The 20467-nt window shown below is 42.9% G+C and overlaps 1 protein-coding gene across 3 annotated transcripts in view; it reads left to right on the top strand.

Annotated features, from left to right (window-relative positions):
• Nucleotides 1–1293: 1293 nt before the first annotated feature.
• Nucleotides 1294–20467, top strand: part of LOC308282517 (glutamate receptor 2-like) — a gene marked incomplete at its 3' end in the record, with an annotated part of 189786 nt that continues 170612 nt past the window's right edge. For 2 of the 3 annotated variants that reach the window (XM_080722883.1, XM_080722882.1), the window contains exon 1: nt 1294–1369. The remainder of the gene's footprint in view (nt 1370–20467) is intronic. The other variant, XM_080722884.1, reaches the window with a different exon arrangement.

Genomic DNA, 20467 nt, shown 5'->3' with positions numbered 1-20467 from the left:
GATTCGTGTCTGCGACGCATTGCTTGTATGAGCACACGACTGTCACACGAGAGATAACGAGAGACTGTAGCCTAATTTGGGCATTATAGACACCGACCCAGCCTGACGGGGATACATGCGCACCGCTCTGTGGAGCGCACTTTTTCTCGGGGAGCCTGATTCTTTTAAGCTATATACTTCGCTGTACGGCCGTGTCGCGCACGCCGAAAATAGCCGCCCATCCATCCATCCATCCATCCAGGGGCGTCACAAGGGTTGGGGGGGGTTAGTAACTGAGTTACTAGGGCCCAAGGTGGAGGGGCCTTACTTATTTTATACTTTAGCTATTGAAACATAGCAGATATACAAGCACACAGTGTGGCACTCTTTGAAAAGTCGTGAAAATGTGTGCACATCTTTGAATATAGGCCTATGCATTTTTTAAGCGAACATTTGTAACTCAAATTTTGCTCCTGGGGGTCCCTGGAACGAAATATTTTGAGATGGGAAACATAGGTTTATCAAGAAGGATTTGAAATAGGCCTATTCACAGACTTGCACACATTTTCAAGATTTTTCAAAAAATAGCAGATCTACATATAGCTTGCAGCGCGACACTGGGTGCCGCGCTGTAAGCTTGTATATCTGCAATTTTTCAATAGTCAAAGCACAGAATAATGTGTGTAATAAATGCCTTCCTGCATGGTCTAAATGGGTTAAACCCCATCCCCCTATGAAGAACATTCATGGGGGGCCCCGCAGTGAACCCTTGTACCCAGGGCCCAGAATGTGGTGCGACACCCCTGCATACATCCTCCTCCTCATCAGTATTCCCCTCACCGCCCTCCTCCTCCCTCCTCCTCCTCAGCAGCAGCAGCAGCAGCAGTAGAGCGTCGAGGTGTGTGTGTGAGTGAGTGTGTTTCAGTGTGTGTGTGTGCAGTGCGTGGTAGGATATACGACGGGGGAACAGCTAGCTATAGAGCAGAGATATCCGCAGAGGCTCCACCGCACCACCACGGTCCCTACAGGCGGGCGGAGGAAGGCAAGCAAACCACCTTACCTAACCCTCAACCACAATATATTATACTACCGTTTCAGCCATGAGCCGGAGGAGCCCCGCTGAGCCTGCTGCTGCTGCGGCCTCTGTTGTCGTGTGACGGCGAGGAGAGGAGGAGGTGGAGGAGAAGAAGCAGGAGCTAGCAGGAGGAGGAGGAGGAGGAGGTGTCGTCTTTTTTTTTTCTCTCTCTCCGAACGAAGAGAAGACTGAGCTGCTGAGGAGCAACAACATCAAAAGTCACCGCCGCCGCCACCATGAAGCTCGCGCTGCTCGCGCTGCTCGCGCTCTCATGGCGCGAGGAGGCGTTCTGCGGCTCCCCCAGCGTCCAGATAGGTAAGATATATTAGAAGCCACATGAATGAATATGTCTGCCTTCACTCCTGTTCTCTCTCTCGCTCTCTCTGTGCTTGCGTGCGTGTGGGTCGTTTAATTTTAACGTCTCCCTCTCGTTCTTCTCTGTCGTTCACCTTCCTCTCCTCCGTTCCAGAGGCGTCAATTGGGTATGGCAAGCTATGGCAGCTGCCATGTACCTTGGCTACAGGGGGAAATAATAAAATTTACTTTTCATCGTGCCTGTTGCTAAGGTATGGCAACATGACTGGTGTCTTGCACGTGCGAGGGCGCGCGTGCAAGACACCAGTCATGTTGCCATACCTTAAGCTTTTGCTGAACCGACGCCGCTGCTCCTCCGTTCCATTCATTCCATCATTAGATAATGAAGGCAAGGGGACATCTCTCTCTCTCTCTCTCTCTCTCTCTCTCTCTCTCTCTCTCTCTCTCTCTCTCGGCCCCCTTTTCTTTTTCATGTCACCGCTATCGGCGCTCGCGCTTGCATGCGGTGGTCTCATTTAAATACTATGACATACAATACGATTTTGTATTGTTTATTATTACTATTATTATTATTATTAGGCTACTGTTTTTTTTGGATTATGTCAGCTCACCTAGGTTTACAGGCCAAGCAACACTGGCTGCCAGCAGTGCATAATGTGCGTGTGTGCGTGCCGTGCGTGTGCGGGACCCAGGACTGTTGAAAATGTCCCCCCTCATCTTTAATGATTACGACGGCGCCGCTTGCCGACCAGTGGCGACCACAGCTGCTCTACAAAGCTCACCAGGCCCGTCGTTGTCCATGTGTGTGCTTACAGATCAGCTAGGCTACTGTATAGGTTCGGCAAGCGTCACCGCCGTCAAGCGACGACGGCTCTGTCTCCTACAGTGATTTGGGGACATTGCTGTTGTTGACACTTAGGCTACAGGCTATTTTTGGAGTGGAAACATCTTAAGAGCTGTGCTATCTGTGCGTTTCAATGACAGGGGGGGACCAATGCTTAAAAGCAATATTTGTGACATTCTTTTGACAATTGCTGATTTGACCATGGGATGAAGTATAGCCTACAGATGTTTACATGCTATAGGACCATGCAGAGCCATATTATACATAATACATACTGTACATACATAGGTCTACACATAGGCTAGGGTTTGACCATTGCAGTCTTCATTGGCAGCCATGTTCTCAATAAGCCTTGCTCCCCGGCTGTTGCTAAGTAACTGACAATTCTTTTTTTTCTCTCTCTCTACTGAATATGTTTCACCATGGTGGCAATGTTATGAGCATTTTACATCATCTGCAGCCCCAGCACTTATCCTACGGTCATTGTCGATGACAGACGCCAACGTGTTTATCACGGTGCTAACTAGACCATTGGTTCTCAGTTATATGTCAAGGATCCCTAAATTGCATAGTGTTAATTGTGTCAGAATCAGTGATATTGTCAAACCACAGCATGTGCATCTTTTTTTTTATCAGGAAAGAGACGAATAGAGACAATATATCGTACAATACATCTAGCCTATTGCGTTGCTGTCAGACAGAAACCTTATATTTCCATGTTTCTATTATTGTCTCCACCAGCCGAAGGCTGAGGGAGAGTATGTTTTCCCCTCCGTCCGTCCGTCCGTGCGTCCGTGCGTCCGTGCGTCCTCGCAGTTTGTGAGCAGCTAATCTCAGTCACCGTTGGCCCGATCGCTGCCAAACTGAGCACACACACTCCCTGGATGCCAATCTAGAACCTCTGCCCCACATTTTTCAAATCAGCCTCATGGTGGCGCTATAACAGGCCGATTTGTGTGGCCTGGTTGTTACCAGCTAATCTCCGGCGCCGTTGGCCCGATCGCTGCCAAACTGAGCACACACACTCCCTGGATGCTAATTCAGAACCTCTGCCCCACATTTTTTAAATCAGCCTCATGGTGGCGCTATAACGGGCCGATTTGTGTGGCCTGGTGGAGACCTGTGCTCGGAAGAGCACTGCTTCTAGTTATATATTTTTTTCATAAATTAACGCTCTACTTCATCATAATAGCCTACTGTAAGAGTGATGCACAAAAATAGTGTAAATGATGTGCTGTGACTTGTGAGCTTGTAGATCAGTTATTTTTTCACTACATAAAATGTTTTTGGAACGGGTTTGGACATAAAAGGTTTCCATCCGACAGCAATGATTATAGTAGTATAATAGTTTAAAAACAAATTGTGAGCATATACTGTATGCCCAAAATCTCATGTGCAGGTGAGACACATAATGACGCAGACCCCTATTTGATCGCAGGGAGGGACCACCATAAGTAAAGGAAGGTTTGTCAAGATAAGTCAACATTTTAGTCGATCAACAGGCTCACAATGCACCGACGTGTTGTGAGCTTCATGACCGTCTATTTTCGATCAACCGAAAAAGAACACAGTGCAGCTGCAGACGTGTTTCAGATGTTCCTAGTTTTGCGAGGGACCCCCTAGGAACCCTCGAAACCCATTTTGAGAACCACTGGACTACACATATGGTTCCACATCTGCCGCATTTGTGCACACATTTGTGTCTACGTGCTGTTGTGTCTTCCTTTCTGTGTACGAGTATATATTTGTCGGGTTGCACAGTATCCTATTTATTATTCATATCCACCCATATATTTTGGCACCCTACTCCTCCCACGGACGTTTGTCACAGCACATAAACATGGCATAATTATGTCAAATCGACCAGCTTCATTATGGAATCGTGTGCTTCTTACCAAGTTTTTGGCATATTGATTTTTAATGGGTGGCAGATTGGTGCATATTGCAACACTGCAAAAAATCCATAAAAAAGTGTGTGGATGTCATAAAGCATAAGGGCACAGTCACACATACGAATCAGAAGCACCAGTGTTCCGTTCACTTCCATTCTATGGGAGCGTCCCATTGCGGCATTTTGACGCAACTCTTTCAACGTGTGTTACGTGCCTGGAGCGTGCATTTCAACATTGGTGAAACGCTGGTGACAGCCAATAGGAAAGTGGTTGATCTCACTTGGCAGGAATGGCAGCCATTCTGGCTTGTTGTTTTCTTTCTGTAAGTTAAACCAACTACATGCCAGAAAACTGCCCACAACCCCCAAGATAACAGGGGACATTGATGACTCTGACTCTTGGCATGCGTTGGCCACATTGCTTCACATGCAGATGTGTGACCGTATCTAGAGTTATACAGATGTGTTGCTGCTTAGTCAGGTAGACTACTTTTGGTGACAGGTATCTTTGGTGAGAGGTATCTTGGTGACATGTATCTCTGGTGTCAGGTATCTCTGGTGTCAGGTATCTCTGGTGTCAGGTATCTCTGGTGTCAGGTACCTCTGGTGTCAGGTATCTCTGGCGTCAGGTATCTTTGGCGGCAGGTATCTCTGGTGTCAGGTATCTCTGGTGTCAGGTACCTCTGGTGTCAGGTATCTCTGGCGTCAGGTATCTTTGGCGTCAGGTATCTTTGGTGGCAGGTATCTCTGGTGACAGGTACATTAGATGACAGATAGCTTTGGTGACAATGCATTGTGAGCTTATAGATCTGCTATTTTCAAATAGCCGATGTATAGGGTTAAAATGGTTCAACTGATTTTGCTGCTGTATTAACTAATTTTGCAGTAGACTGACAGGAAATGAGGGGAGAGATGGGGACTGACATGCGGCAAAGGTCGTCCGGATCGGGAATCGAACCGGCGACGCCGTCAGGCATCAATGCCTATATGGCAATGCCTTATGTGGTATGCACCTGGACCAGTATAGGCCGGCGGGAGCCCCTCATTTAGCATTTCACTGGGGACCCCAAATCCATTCGGGTCCCCATCCAGAATCAATGGGGGTAAATTTACTATAATCAAATCTTTGTCTTAGGAATGCAACAAATAAAAAAAGAAAAAAGAAAAAAAAAAACATTATTGAACTCAAGTCTCCATTGCGTGAGTAATCAATAGAAGAAAAGTCATTTTGGAGGTGAACTAATCCATTTGAGAAGCGCTTTACACAACAATAAGATCAGTTTGTCCATGAAAACGCCACCTCCACACTAGGGACGCTGCAATTATAGACTTAAATTGTTTTTTGAGTGTCTATGATTAATTTTTTATTTTATATGTTTAAATTGTGTTTGATTGTGGTATCAAACACGACACGCGTGCGTATCTCCTTGGATTTGCTTTTCTGACATCAGCTGCTTTGGTGATGTCGGTCTCTGCGTACTTTCCGTGGCGTTAGTTATCTCCATACATGGAGTTCCGTGCTCCTATGGACACTCATACATAGGGACCTACACACACAGCCAGGCATTGGAGCTCAAAAACAGTTAACGGTTATATAATAGTCACATCCCTCCCTATCGTTTCTCCTGCTCAGCTTTAACACTGAATTGCTTGAAACTGACTCCAGGTGACAACTAAGCGGACATTTATTTTTAAAATTGGGCTGCGAGCACGCACATAAATCCCAGTGGTGGAAATAACTAGGTACTTTTACTGAAGGACTGTACTTCAGTTGATTACTTAATGCTGCAAACTCCTACATTTCACGTTGTATTAGTACGGATCTCCATGCTCATAATACAAGGGGACAGGGGTATGCACGTGTCGTGTTTGCACCGCTTACTTCGCACAGGGGCGATTTTTGTTATTTATTTTTTACTTGAGCCATTGTTTTGATTGATTGACTCTGACATCACTGTGATGTCAGGGGAACCACACTAACAGAATCCCTTTTATGCCCATTCATGGAGATCCCTGATGTCATCAATATTAAGCCCATATCTAACTGGACTTCATATGGGAATGCCTATATATGGAGGCCACATCGGCCTCATCCCACACTAACAGAATCCATATACTGTATGGCCAAGACAGCCCAAATCTGTGTCGCTGGTTCACAGACAGGGATCTCCATATATGGGCATAAAAGGGATTGTATGTATGATGTCAGATGTAATAGACGTCAAAGGACTTTCACATCATGAATAACCGAGTAAGCATGTTTGGGGTCTCAAGCATACCTCCATATACAGTACATGGATCTCTATATATGGGTAGCAGGGGTCTCCATATATGGGTAACTGGTCTGATATACAGTACATCACTGGCCAGATGGCCAAGACATGGCGCGATGTCACCCTTAGGTGTCTTACTGGTATCCTACGTTATACTTCTACATATCTAAGGCAAACATTGTACTTTTCACTACAAGTAACTAAAGTTTTCAAATAATTGTAGAATTTACCTACATCATCCCTTGAGGGAAATTCAGAAAGTTTTCAGAAAGTTTTCAGCTTAACCCAGTGCTGCCCACAAGGAGCACGAGGGAAGGGGAGCAGTGATAGCTGGAGCAGGGGAATCGTACCTGCGACCTCTGGGGCCTCCGGAGTCCTAGGTATGGACACTAACCACTCAGCTATCACTACTGTAGTGGAGTGAAAAACAACAACTCTGAGATGTAGTGGGGTAGAAAAACTAATCTTTGAACAAATATCTAAAGTACAGTATTTTCTGGACTATAAGGCGCACCTGACTATAAGGCGCACTGTCAATGAATGGTCTATTTTCAAACTGTTTTCATATATAAGGTGCACCTGACTATAAGGCGCACATAATAGACGCTACCGTTGCGTTATGCATCAAACAGATGGAGCTGTGCTAAAGGGAATGTCAATGTCAATGAATGATCCATATATAAGGCGCACTGGACTATAAGGCGCACTGTCGTTTTTTGAGAAAATTAAAGGCTTTTAAGTGCGCCTTATAGTCCGGAAAATACGGTATACCTCAACCGTTTTACTTGAGTACAGTGCTTGAGTAAATGTACTTGGTTACCTTGCACCATTGGCCTATCATGATGTGCCCAGAATAGGGCTGATGGGGACCATAAGGGTAAATGGAGATCTGTGTGTTTGTCCATTTTCTGTGTGGAAACGTGAGAGAGACAGAGCAGGGAATGCAATTTGAGTAAAGGAGAATAGTATGTGGTTGATTGTACTTCTAAAGCAGTGATTCTCAAACATTTTTGGCTCAGGTCACCCCTGCAAATAACTTTTTACATCCACATCACCCCTACATTACATTGTTGCTTTATAGCAACAATGTAATCATCATATTAATGTTAGGTAAATATGTAAATCTTCTCCCCAAAGATACAATATGTCACGAGGAAAACTGGAGAGATTTGTTTCCATTAGGACAGACTAGGGCATTCACCAAATATTCGAATATTCGAATATCAAAGTCACTATTCGACGTTGTTCACCGAAGTCGAATATTCGTTTATTTTTATTGTTTTCTCAAGGCGTTGTGAGCATGTAGATCGGCTATTTTCACAATGTTCGCCTCTTGCTTACTTAATATTTGACAGTTTGGCCAGTTTTGGAGTCCTGTCGAATATTCGACTATTCGAATACTTTGAGGTTGAATAATTCGAATACTAAAAATCACTATTCGTGAATGCCCTAGTTGCCACACTAAATAACTTATATTATACATGGCGTTTAACCAATTAAACCTTAGCATTCCTATTCTGGGGGGAAAATAGACGATCTACAAGCTCACAACGCATCATATTGTGACCCGTTACAGCTTGTAGATCTGCAATTTTTAGTGAAGTGATTTGGGGCTCTATTTTTGTCCATGCCCCCTAAACTTCTTTGCCTTGTTTTACTATTTTGAAAAACATTTTAAAAAGTCAAATAGCCGATTACAAGCTCACAACATGTTTGTAGATTGGCTATTTGCAGTATTTATTTATGTATTGATTTTGTTTTTATTTTTTAATACTAAAAAAGGCAAAGCAGTTTCAGGATAAGAGGGAAGGCATGGACGAAAATATAGCTGGTGTACTGTAGACTGAAAAAGAATGCACCAAGTCCTGATTAACTCATGTAGTTGCGACCGTCAGGTCGCAGTTACTATCAAAACCTCCACAAACTGTGAGTCCGTCAGTCAGTCCGTCCGTCCGTCAGTCTGTCTGTCACACGTCACATGTCACACTTTTGCCCTGCTCATATCTCCGCAACCGTTGCCCCGATCCATGCCAGATTTTGCACACACACTCCTTGCCTGCCAAACTACAACCTCCAGGGACCCCCAGGTCCCTGGGGGACCCCCAGATGTAAAAAATGACCAAATGTGCAAAAATGACCAACTGACCACCCCAACAGGGCTGCTCACGGGGAATTCCCGGGGACCACCGACTCCTGGTGCTCCAGAACGGATGCAAAAGTGGTGGCGCCCCCAGTGGAGGACCCCCTGCCACTGCAGCGTACATAAAATGCCGTAACTCGGGCTAGGAGCGACCGGGAGAGCCGGGGCCGGTACCTATTCGTCCGCCTCGGCGGCGCGGAGACCCCACCCCTCATTTCTCACATGGCCCTCTTCTAGCGCCACCATGTGGCGGATTCTTGCAAAACACATTTTTGGACACTGCTCCTACAATTTTTGCCCTAAAATCACTCAAATCGGTACACAGTATGTCTACACTCATGTCATCAACATGGATCTGTCCCATATAGCGCCACCTTCAGGCCGATTTCTTAAAACATATTTTTGGACACTGCTCCTACAATTTTGCCCTAAAATCACGCAAATCGCTACACAGTATGTCTACACTCATGTCATCAACATGGATCTGTCCCATATAGCGCCACCTTCAGGCCGATTTTTTCAAACACATTTTTGGACACTGCTCCTACAGATTTTGCCCTAAAATCACACAAATCGGTACACACTATGTCTACACTCAGCGCCACCATCAGGCCGATTTTTTTCAACCACATTTTTGGACACTGCTCCTACACATTTTGCCCTAAAATCACGCTGCGACCTGACGGTCGCTTATCTCCCGATTAGGGAGTCTTACTGGTTGTACAGAGGGTCTAAAGTGGTTAAACTGAAGTGACATTGATACATTTCAAATATTTTCAAAATATTCTGAGGCACCCCTGGTCTTGCGTCAAGGGACCCTAGGGTGCCACGGCACTAGGGGTGTAACGCTACATTTTAAAGGCGATTCGATACATATCACGATATGGTACATGGTTGACGATACGATACATAAGATTCGACTCAATGATTTAAAATCGATATAGTAACTATTTAGCAAAGAATTTAAATCTGTGTGAAAAGTGTGGATAGCGCTGGTTTTTAAGGGAAACATGTATTATTATGTATACCAGTAAGACTCCCTAATAGGGAGATAAGCGACCATCAGGTCGCAGCGTGATTTTAGGGCACAATGTGTAGGAGTAGTGTCCAAAAATGTGTTTGAACAAATTGGCCTGTTGGTGGCGCTATATGGGACAGATCCATATTGATTAGATGAGTGTAGACATACTGTGTACCGATTTCCATGATTTTAGTGCAAAATCTGTAGGAGCAGTGTCCAAAAATGTGTTTTGAAAAAATCGGCCTGAAGGTGGCGCTATATGGGACAGATCCATGTTGATGACATGAGTGTAGACATACTGTGTACCGATTTGTGTGATTTTAGGGCAAAAATTGTAGGAGCTGTGTCCAAAAATGTGTTTTGCAAGAATCGGCCTCAGGGTGGCGCTAGAAGAGAGTCATGTGTGAATTGATGGGTGGAGGTTGTGATTTGTCAGGCAAGGAGTATGTATGCAAAATTTGGCATGGATGGGGGCAACGGTTGCGGAGATATGAACAGGGCAAAAGTGTGACGTGTGACGTGTAACAGACTGACTGACGGACGGACGGACGGACGGACGGACGGACGGACGGACGGACGGACGGACAGCTGGTCGAGGTTTTAATAGTAACTGCGACCTGACGGTCGCAATAAATAAGTAAACAGCGATTATCTGTCAATTACATGGACATTGTATTTGATCACATATGGAGAAACCTGCACATGAATATAGAAATTACATAAATTTATCAATAAACCAGTGTAGCTATATGGAAAGGAAAAGCAATTAAACCCTCCTTTTAATTTTTTCTTCTTAAAAATGCTTAATACAATGCACAAGTAGGTAGTATCGATTATTTGCACTGCTGATTCGATTCCATACACATTTAAACGATACGATTCGATTTTAGCTGTTTTAATTTCGATTTACTTAGATTTTTTTTTAATTAAAAACGATATTTCGATGCAGTTACTATATCGTTACACCCCTACACGACACCCATTTTGAGAAGCCTTGTTCCAAAGTCCTCAACTCAACCACAGTACTTGAGTCAAAGAATACAGTAAATACTCCTGGATAAATCTTAGCTGTATATGTGAAGGTTGCTCTGTCATATATATATAATATATAACAAACTTCAACAAATATCAATAATAGTAATACAAGCTCACAAGTGTGTAGAGATACAGTTCTATTTCGAAAAAGGGATTGTGGATAATTCCTAACGTACCTTTTCTCTTTCTAGAAATGTAGTGCATTCAAAAGTGCAATATTTGTCTTTGAAACATTGCGGTCAAAGTCATCGAGTTGAGTCAAGTATCCAAAAATACTCACAAACCACAGGACCTGGCCCATATTTGACTCCGATTTTTGTATCATATTTTTTTACCTTGTGATATTTGTTGTTGTTGATATATTTCACTGAAATTTAGCACTGTCTGATCTATGTGTATTGACTTTTCTCCTAGAAACTCTGGCACAAGAACCTTGACACACACACACACACACACACACACACACACACACACACACACACACACACACACACACACACACACACACACACACACACTCATTTTTGGTAACTTTCCTGCTTAATTGAATCCCTATGATTGTTTTTTGTAGGACTATTTCTGCTTGCATATTTCAAAGTTTCTACACAGCATTTTTCTTCATATGAGTTCAGCTTATGTTCTTCAGTTTCCATAATGATATAAGTAGAGTTTCTGCCCTCACAAAATCATCAGAATTGCAAAATGTGCTAAAAGACCTAATCGTGTCATTGTGAGAGAATCCAGAGGCCCAATAAATCTTCAATGTATACTCTATTGTTGTCTGCGGCCATTACAATCTAAACCCATTATTTACAGCCCCAGTAAAACAGAGGCAAACGAGAATTGCTTAACAAAACAGAAGATTAATGAGAAGCTAATAAGTAACGAAACGGAGGGAGTGCAAAAGCCAGATTTATACGCAGTTGCACTTACAATAGCGGATCACAACCAGTGCACAACACGTTGTTAGCTTTCTAGACCTGCTATTTATGGTGTGTGCCAGAGGCACGCCACAAGGTATAAACGAGGCATAATGTACTGTAGACTAGTGGAATGGTCTTCAACAGGGGGTCCGGGACCCCCAGGGGGTCCTCAGAGTTACTACAGGGGGTCCTCCAAATCTTGTCATGGAATTTATTTTTCTCCTTTTTCATATTAACTACTTGAATCCTAGCGTCCATATCCTGAGAACTTTAGACAAAAATAGCAGATTTACAACGCCTCGTGCTGCGAGGCGTTGTGAGCTTATAGATCGGCTATTTGGCATAAAGGGGAAAAAGAGCAGACTAAGTGCAGAGTGGATTGTCAAGTTAATTATTGACTGTTCAAGTGGTTAAATACGTATCTGAAAACACACATTGATCTATAGATAATGAAACTATATGGAATCTATGAAAAGGTTGTGGGGGTCCCTGCTTCATCTCTCTCTCAGCTAAGGGGTTCTTGGCCTGAAAACGTTGAAGACCCCTGGTTTAACCCATTCAGTCCGGTAAAGTATCTGTATAATTTTAGATGGTACAGTATAGAGCGACATACGTTTTTTCTTTTTTCTTTTCAGAAAACTCTTAGGATTTAGAACATTGGTTCTCAAAGAATCAGCCTCAGGTCTTACCTGTTGCCGATCCCGTGAATACTTGTGAAATATTAAAAGGTATCTAGAGTGCCGATTCGCGAATACGCGGGCTATATACTGTATATACAGTAAAGCTGGCAATGGCTACGTACCGTCCGCTGAAAAGTGCTGGCACGGGTGGAGTCCCCGATTCATCATCATCACGCATCCACGTGCACACAATAGTGATCCCATAACATTGAAACCAACGGTCTTTCTCATCTTTATCGTCCATTTTCTCCAAAAACACTTTTGATGCCAAGGATGGCATTGGATTCTCGCTAAAATAGCAAAAGCAGTGATGTCATTATGTGCGCATCCCGCATCAAAAACTCATACAAGTCGCCCAGGGACTCATTCATGTCATGGTCCTGGGCTCCCGGGGATGCACCTCCATTGGAGTCCATGTTAAAATAATTTACCGGGTCGCGGTAAAAGAAAAACATTTTAAAATTCCACAGACACCACCATTGCTCATGGGTGAAAGCATTCTACTTTACCCTACGTTAACACAAATAAAATCCACGTAGAAAGTCTTAAACAGGCGATAGAAACGTCAATGTTTTGATTCCACCGACGTCCGACGCCATTTTGCGCGCCCGAATTCGTTAGGGGCACATGTTTTAGTAGTTTTAGTAGTTCTAAGTTCAAACATTAGCCAAATTGTAAAATAAATATAAGAAATAGGCAAACATTTTGAAAATAGCCGATCTACAAGCTCACAGCGCTCGAAAACATTGTATTGAGGACTCATAAACTTTTCTGGGACCCATTTGAATGACCACTTGTGGGTCCCGGGACCCATTACATTGAAAACCTAGTAACATCACTGCAAAAGTATAAAGGGATCCATCTTCCACCCCTGTTTACATTTGGACCAGAAGTACTGAAGCTCCGTCAAGTAGGAATTCGTTTAGTTAGCTCGATCTACTTCCGGCCTTCAAAACAAGAGACTGGCCGCGGACGGAGCAGGCGGCCGGCACGCTGGACATTTAACCCTTTCATGTCTGGAGCAGCAAATGAGTTAACAATCCGAGGTCCCTGCCAAGGGACCTGGGCCATTTTGGGCTTTCTCAGAGAAACAAACAAGTCATTTTAAAGGTACAGGTCTTGTGATTAGAGCAAACTATTCCAAGATAGCGTCAAAACTGACGCTGCAATCAACGCCGAAGTCCGACGTTACACAAACAAACAAACATTCACAAAGCGGCAGCGACTTGTTAAAAGTTGCATTCCACAGAATATGAAATATTTCCATAAAAAAGGTGTTCTTACTTCAGGGAAGACGAGCAAACATGATTCACACACTTTATACAGCGATATACTATATAAAGTCCAAACCAAATATTAAATACATTTGGATTAGAGGTCTTCGGACCTGCCCGAGATCCGAAATTACCCGCGATCCGACCCGACCCGAGCCGGGTAACGGGGCCATTTCCGAGCATTTACCGCGGGGCGGGCCGGGGCTGTATGCCCCGGTTCCCGGGTATCTGATAGTGAAGTCGCCGGTTCCTGTTACCCGAGTGGAGCCGAGTCAGGCCGAGATTGAATGAAAGAGAACGCAACAATTGCACCAAATAGATAACGCCACACGATGGCACTAAAGATGCAGCATGTAATCTGATGCATTGGTTGTGAAGTTTAGAACTCACTCAGTCACAACAACACTGTATCAGTTGGATTGTTATTATTATCAAAGATTGTTGATATTAACGTAACGTTTTGGTTAATGGTTTACAATGGAGTTGTCATTGCGTGTTGTCATGCTCTGCAGAGCAAAATGGACCCTCAAAGCAGAAAGATTATACGAACAACACATGCGACAGAAAACGATAGCATTAGCATTGGCTAGCCAAAGAAGAAGGAATAAAAACATGGATTTATTTGGATTTACAAACTGTCATTGACTTACTGGTCTGGGAAAAGATCATTTTTTGACGAGAAGCACAGCGCCTCAGCGCTGATTCAGCTGCAACCATGACGACGTTAGGTAAGAAAGACGTCTCATACAACTCTAATATAATAACGTTGGCATTCTTTCATTTCGGGGCCACACGTTCGGGTCTCGGATCTCTCGTTCTGCTCGGGTATCGGATCTAATTTCTCCAATAACAGGCGGGGCCGTTCGGATCGGATCCATCATGTCTCGGGGCTGCTCGGGTAACGGTTCTCAAATTCCAAATGATAGACGGGGCCATATGGGTCCGGGTCCATTTCCCCCGGGTCCTTTTGGGTTCGGGTAGTTAAAATTGGACCCGTGAAGACCTCTAATTTGGATCAAAGAATCAAATGTTTTATGGTAAGGTTTTATACTGTGGCTGCATTGTGTTATCCAAGTCTTATATGATATATATTTATAGCATCTATTTATAGAAATTAAAACCCTTCTATTCTAGTAAGTTCAAACTTGTATTACTCAATGTCAGTTGCACATAGAGTTAATTATTTTTTCTGAGGAAAAACAAACAAACTGTTACAATAAAAATGAGACCATGCCCATGTATTTATTCCAAATTGTTCAAGAACAACAATGAATTTACTTTGGACATACTGTCTATACTGTAGGTGTTGTTTTTTTGTTAATGTTTCAAATGACACAGGATTGGGTTAAAGGTAAAATTGTACAAATGGAGACATTTGAAGTGCAGCGTGTGCTTGAACTAACATGTGCCCCAGCACATGACCTATGAAATGGCAATGTCCTGCTCTGTCATGCGGTACAAGGTGACCACATGGGGCTTCATGTTGTGTTGTTCATGTTGTACGCTGGTCCACGAGGACCAGCATGCTTCAGCAGTCAAACAAATACATTAACCACTTAAGCCTTACATATTTCACATACACCATGATGTCGTAAATAGCTGATGAATGAGCTGACAACACATTCATAGACCGGAGTACAGGCTCACAACATGTTGACCCATTAAGACTTGAGGACGATTCTACAGAATTCCTTCCTAAACATTCCTTCCAAAAATCTTGCATCTTATATAATCTGCTCTTTTGGAATAACCAACGCTATAAAAAACAAACAAACAAACAAAAAAAAAGACAGATGCTTTAATCTGCTCACCGATATACAAGCTTACAACGCATGCATAGCTGATACAAGATTATATCTCGATGATGATTAAATAATATATAACACCTATAATAACATGCTCAAAACACAGAGGACATTTTGGAAGTCATATCCAGCCATCGGACTCCCACCTCAAAAGTTACCCCCTTTACCAGTAGTCCAGCAGATTAGTGACACAGGGGAAATCTCGCTATTTCTACGTTTCATTATTTCCACTAAGGGATAGTTTACCTTTCTCTCAATTAGGGATGTCAAAAATGGACCTTTATCAAAATTGATTATTCTATAGCAATAATCGATTATTAATCGATAATCGATTATTAATTATTAATTATTATTTTTAATAAAAAGAAGAAAAAAAACGTTTTTCTTTCTTCTGTTTTTCGTTTATTTTTTTACTGGATTTCAATGCACATTTACATATGTACAACATGGCTCTTCAGGTAATTGGTAGCCTAACTACTACTCTTCATCTTTCTTTTTAGTGTGTCAGTGTTCACCTAATCTCTCAAGAACAGATTTGGGGCTTTTAAGCCGTGACATCATTTTGTAGGCAGAGGAGAATCTGCCCCAGATCATTTTCTGTCCCTCGCTATTTTCAACAGATCCGAGACAAAAATAACGACTAAAGTATAATTCTAACACTTTCCTTTCAACAACAAAGAGAAGAAAAATGTGTAAATAGTAAAAATAGTAAAAAGAATCACGGAAACTGAGGGCAGAAATTCTGCTCTGCCTACAAAATGATGTCATACTTAACAGCCCCATTCAGAGGGTGCTGTTTTCCCCTTTTCTTTGATGATGGCTACCAAACAATCAAGCCTGAATCAATCACACCTGTGTCTGAGACAGGGGGGGAGGGGAGTGTGTAGCAGGCAGCTGCCACTCTGCTGTGCTCCTTCACTCTACACAGTTTACAGTTGGTGCTGGTGTGAATAATAAATCAATGGCCATTTACTATTATCATTAATCATTAGCCTATATTTTGGTTGAAACTAACTAACTAAGCCAAAAAAATAGTATAAAAAATAATAATAATAATAATAACATTTTTTTCGATTTTCGATTATGTAATATTAAAATCGATTATTGATTAATCGATCGATTAATCGAAAATCGATTAATCGTTGACATCCCTACTCTCAATAGGGACAACTCCCATCGCAAGTTGATGATGTAATTTGTCCATATGTGGTACAGCCTATCAAATATGATACAAAGTATTTCAAATGTTGCTTTGATGCTCATATTAACCATAGGAAGTATTATGTTGTTTTTTATTAGCGCATGCATTCCATACATTCCACATTGGGCAAATGAATCATCAACTTGCGAAAGGAGCGGCTCCTATTGAGTGAATGATGTACTATTTCTTAAATAAACTGGCATGACTGACATGCCCTAGTTGTTTATTTTTGGCTTTTAATAGACCTGGTTGCTTGTTTCTATTGCGAAACAGAATCTGTCAACGCTTCTGGCTAGAGGCTAGTGGTGGCTGTCAACGCCAGCTAGCTCTGTCTCTGTTGTGTTCAAGTCTGTGCTGATGATCCATTGCTCCCTCACTGGGACGGTGGATGGATAGAACTTCTGTTGCAGTAAAATCCATCAAAAGTACAACACAACTGAAAATTATTGTGTAAGTTAGAAACTCATGTGGTTATAACGACACGTTGAGGCACATGTGTTTACAATGCAATACAAATACCAGCGGGATTTGGATGCCTTAAATGCGCAGGCAGACACTCTCTGGAGAGGAGATTAATCCCACAAACGGATTCACTTTGATGTGCAGGAAGAGAGAGATTGTAAGGCTAATGTTTAATGGCGATGCCATGCCGCTATCAGGAATACGAGGTATTTAGGGAGTTATTTAAAGACTATATCCATTAAGTGTGATGTTGTCTGGCTATGCGAGCTACTGTAGCACCTCATCTCTTGGACATGAAGGACAAGATATAAATATGTTGCTTTTTTAAGCAATGATCCAAATGGGAAGTTCTCAGCAGCTAGAATGGGTTTGACATTGTTTGAGCTGTTTTAGCTTCGCAACAGGAGTCGCAAATCCCCTCGTGTTAATTGTTGCGTGGTGAGAATATCCCCGCCAGGCCAGGTTGTCTACCCAGGCCAATTGGAATGAGATCTGCTCAAGCTGATTGATACAGAACCATATATTATTATTATTACTAGTAAGACGCCTCAGGGCAACAAATGAAAAGAATAGTACACGCACATCCGTGGCCCAGGTGCTAGACAAGCAGAATCATGAAGGACAAGTAGAGTCTGCACACTGGTTACGCTCCATAAAGTTCATTACTCGTCAAGGGCAACAAGCCACAGTGATGTGAACATCAGGGATGTGGACATCAGGGATGTGGACATCAGGGATCTCCATATATGGGCATAAAGGGGATTTGTTTCCCCTGGCATCACAGGGATCTCTAACAGGGCATCATTAATATTGATGACATCAGGGAACTCCATATGGGCATAAAAGGGATTCTGTTAGGGTGACATCACAGCGGCAAACCCATCCTGTTAGACGTTCCCGATCAAGGCCCTATAAACGACGGACCCGTGCCGTCTCAGCCGCTGATGAGCCCCGGGAGCCGCCGCCGAGGGAGCGGCGGATGATCCGACTCAGCGGCGTTACCGAATTATGTGCCATTATGGACAGAATAGTACATTTTGACCAGGGGACTGCTTCCGCGTCCGAATGCGGCTCAAAGAAGGGACAAAGTCAGCGTCAGTGTCCACGTTCCGTTAGTATCCACGTTGTCAAAGATAAAAGCACAAAAAAAAGGAATTCCTCAGCAGTCTCCTTAGCTCAGTCGGTAGAGCAGGATGACTGCTAAAATTGAGGCCCGAGTTCCATTCCCTGTGACAGCAGAAACATATTCGAGTAAACATGTGTTGTCGCATGGGCACTAAGACTCTCTGTTCGAGTCTGACAGGATGACGCTGTAAGCTTTCCAACGTGTCGCACGGGTGATGCTGAAAGTGAGTCGGGAATGCGTCGGGGGAGGGGGGAGAGGGGTGAAGAAGAGGGTGTGAGAACGGGCTGAAAATGTGTACATGTCTAGACAGACACGGACAAGCTCTGACGTTTCTCAAAGTAAACTGTTATTATTATGTTTTGAAGTTAAACATATATTTTTTTTAATTACAAATTGTTGAAGTGGTTGGACAATTAAACCATGAAAACCTGTGTCATTTTAGATTTTAGCGTTGGCTATTCAAGAAATAGCCAATCTACAAGCTCATAACATGTCTCAATGTGAACGGGGAAGGGTGAGCTTGTACATTGGCTATTTTATTCCAATAATGGTTCATCAATCAATAACCATAATTGTGAGAAAGGTTTTAAATTATTGTGACATTTATTTTTGACGTAATCGGCCTCGGAAATGCATTTCACTCTTTTTACACACACGTTAGTGTCTATGGGGAGAGGGGACAGCTGGATCTTTCACATGTACGCTAGCGATCAGTCAAGGAAGATTTTGCAGATTTCAGATTCAGAATCAGACTGGTGGCTGACTTTTGAATCCTCGTGCGCACGGATGCGCGCAACACATAATATTCACAGATTTTTCAAATGTGTCTTCGTACTTCTGGGCTATTTTTCGTACACCATGTCTGCTTGTTTCTGTCACAAAACCTGGCAACACTGTAAGGACAAGAAGGTGATTTATGATCCTATAAGCCAGGCACGTGCACACATAGACATCAAAGGGGGCTTGAGCCCCTGCCCTTTTAACAGTCTGTAAAAAGTACCCTCTCCAGACCATGAATGCAGTTTTTACTATGGTGAAAGAAATGCAAATGCCCCCTTTACATGCCTGACATAAAGGCAACAATCAAGAGAATTCCCTTGTCCAAACTCTCCTGAACTTGAATGCGGCTTATCTTATGTTGAAAGAATTGCCCTCTGTGTGTAGAAATCCAAGTCGTTACACCTCATCTCCACTGTTGACTTGATTATTAGTTCAGTATCAAGCACCAAAACTCCAAGCTCACAATGCGACGCGTTGTGAGCTTGGAGGTCTGCTATTTCTGCTATTTCCACCTTTAGAAATGACAGCCTCTACCTCTCTAACATTCTCTGCACGACCCTGTCCTAAGCCTATCAGTATGCAACTAGAAGAGTGCTGACTGCTGAGTCATCAGAGGCGGACATCACACAGCTCTCAGCGCGGCCAGCGCGTCGCTCAGGCATGCATCGTGGAGGCTTTAATGTCCACTTCTGGCGGGGGGCTGACACAGAGAGAGAGAGAGAGAGAGAGAGAGAGAGAGAGAGAGAGAGAGAGAGAGAGAGAGAGAGAGAGAGAGAGAGAGAGAGAGAGAGAGAGTTTTAGGCGTTTCCCTCCAAAATGGGCTTCATTTCTTCTTTATACTCCAGGTAAAAGGGGTGTGGCTTGAACACTTAAAATGTTCAGGCTGGCATGACATGAACTATATTTTAAACTTGAAACACAAACATTCATATCCTAGATAAATAAGAATAAAACCGTGTTCAAAGGAGTTGCATTATGTTACTTAAAACTGCAGTTCTTATTACGAACCTAGTAAGGGGTTTAGCTTCTCGGCGCTGCAAGCCGGTATAAGTTATGACTGTGTAATTTTTAATCTGCAATGTGACAAAGCTCTGTTAACACAATTCTTTATTCCCTTTTAAGTGTACATAATTTCTCTGTTTTTTTTTTACACTTGCTTTGCTTTCTCTTGCCAATAAAGCTCCTTTGAAGAGAGAGAGAGAGAGAGAGAGAGAGAGAGAGAGAGAGAGAGAGAGAGAGAGAGAGAGAGTTTTAGGCGTTTCCTTCCAAAATGGGCTTCATTTCTTCTTTATACTCCACCAGGTAAAGGGGGAGAGAAAGAGCTTATTCCACCCATGCAGTTATTGTTTTGTCTCCAGTGGAGATGCCATACAGAAAACAAAAATATGTGAAAGACCATAGACTGTAAAAATATGGACAGTGTCACGCCATTGGTTTCTATAGACCGTGAACGAAGACTATTTTGCATCCTCATTCTATTTTGGTCCTAAATGCGAACATAAATGAATGCTATTGGCTAGGGATGGCCAAATGGAGATTTTTTCTTAACCGATAACCGTCAGGCCTTATCAGTTAATTAACCGTTAACCGTTAAGGAAATGTGTTAAAAAATGCGCTATTTTAGCGATTTAAAAAAGGAAAAT

Source organism: Nannobrachium achirus (assembly GCF_963921795.1).
Source record: "Nannobrachium achirus genome assembly, chromosome: 3".
In the NCBI taxonomy this organism is placed as follows: domain Eukaryota; kingdom Metazoa; phylum Chordata; class Actinopteri; order Myctophiformes; family Myctophidae; genus Nannobrachium; species Nannobrachium achirus.
This window is presented reverse-complemented; position numbering and strand designations above follow the sequence as displayed.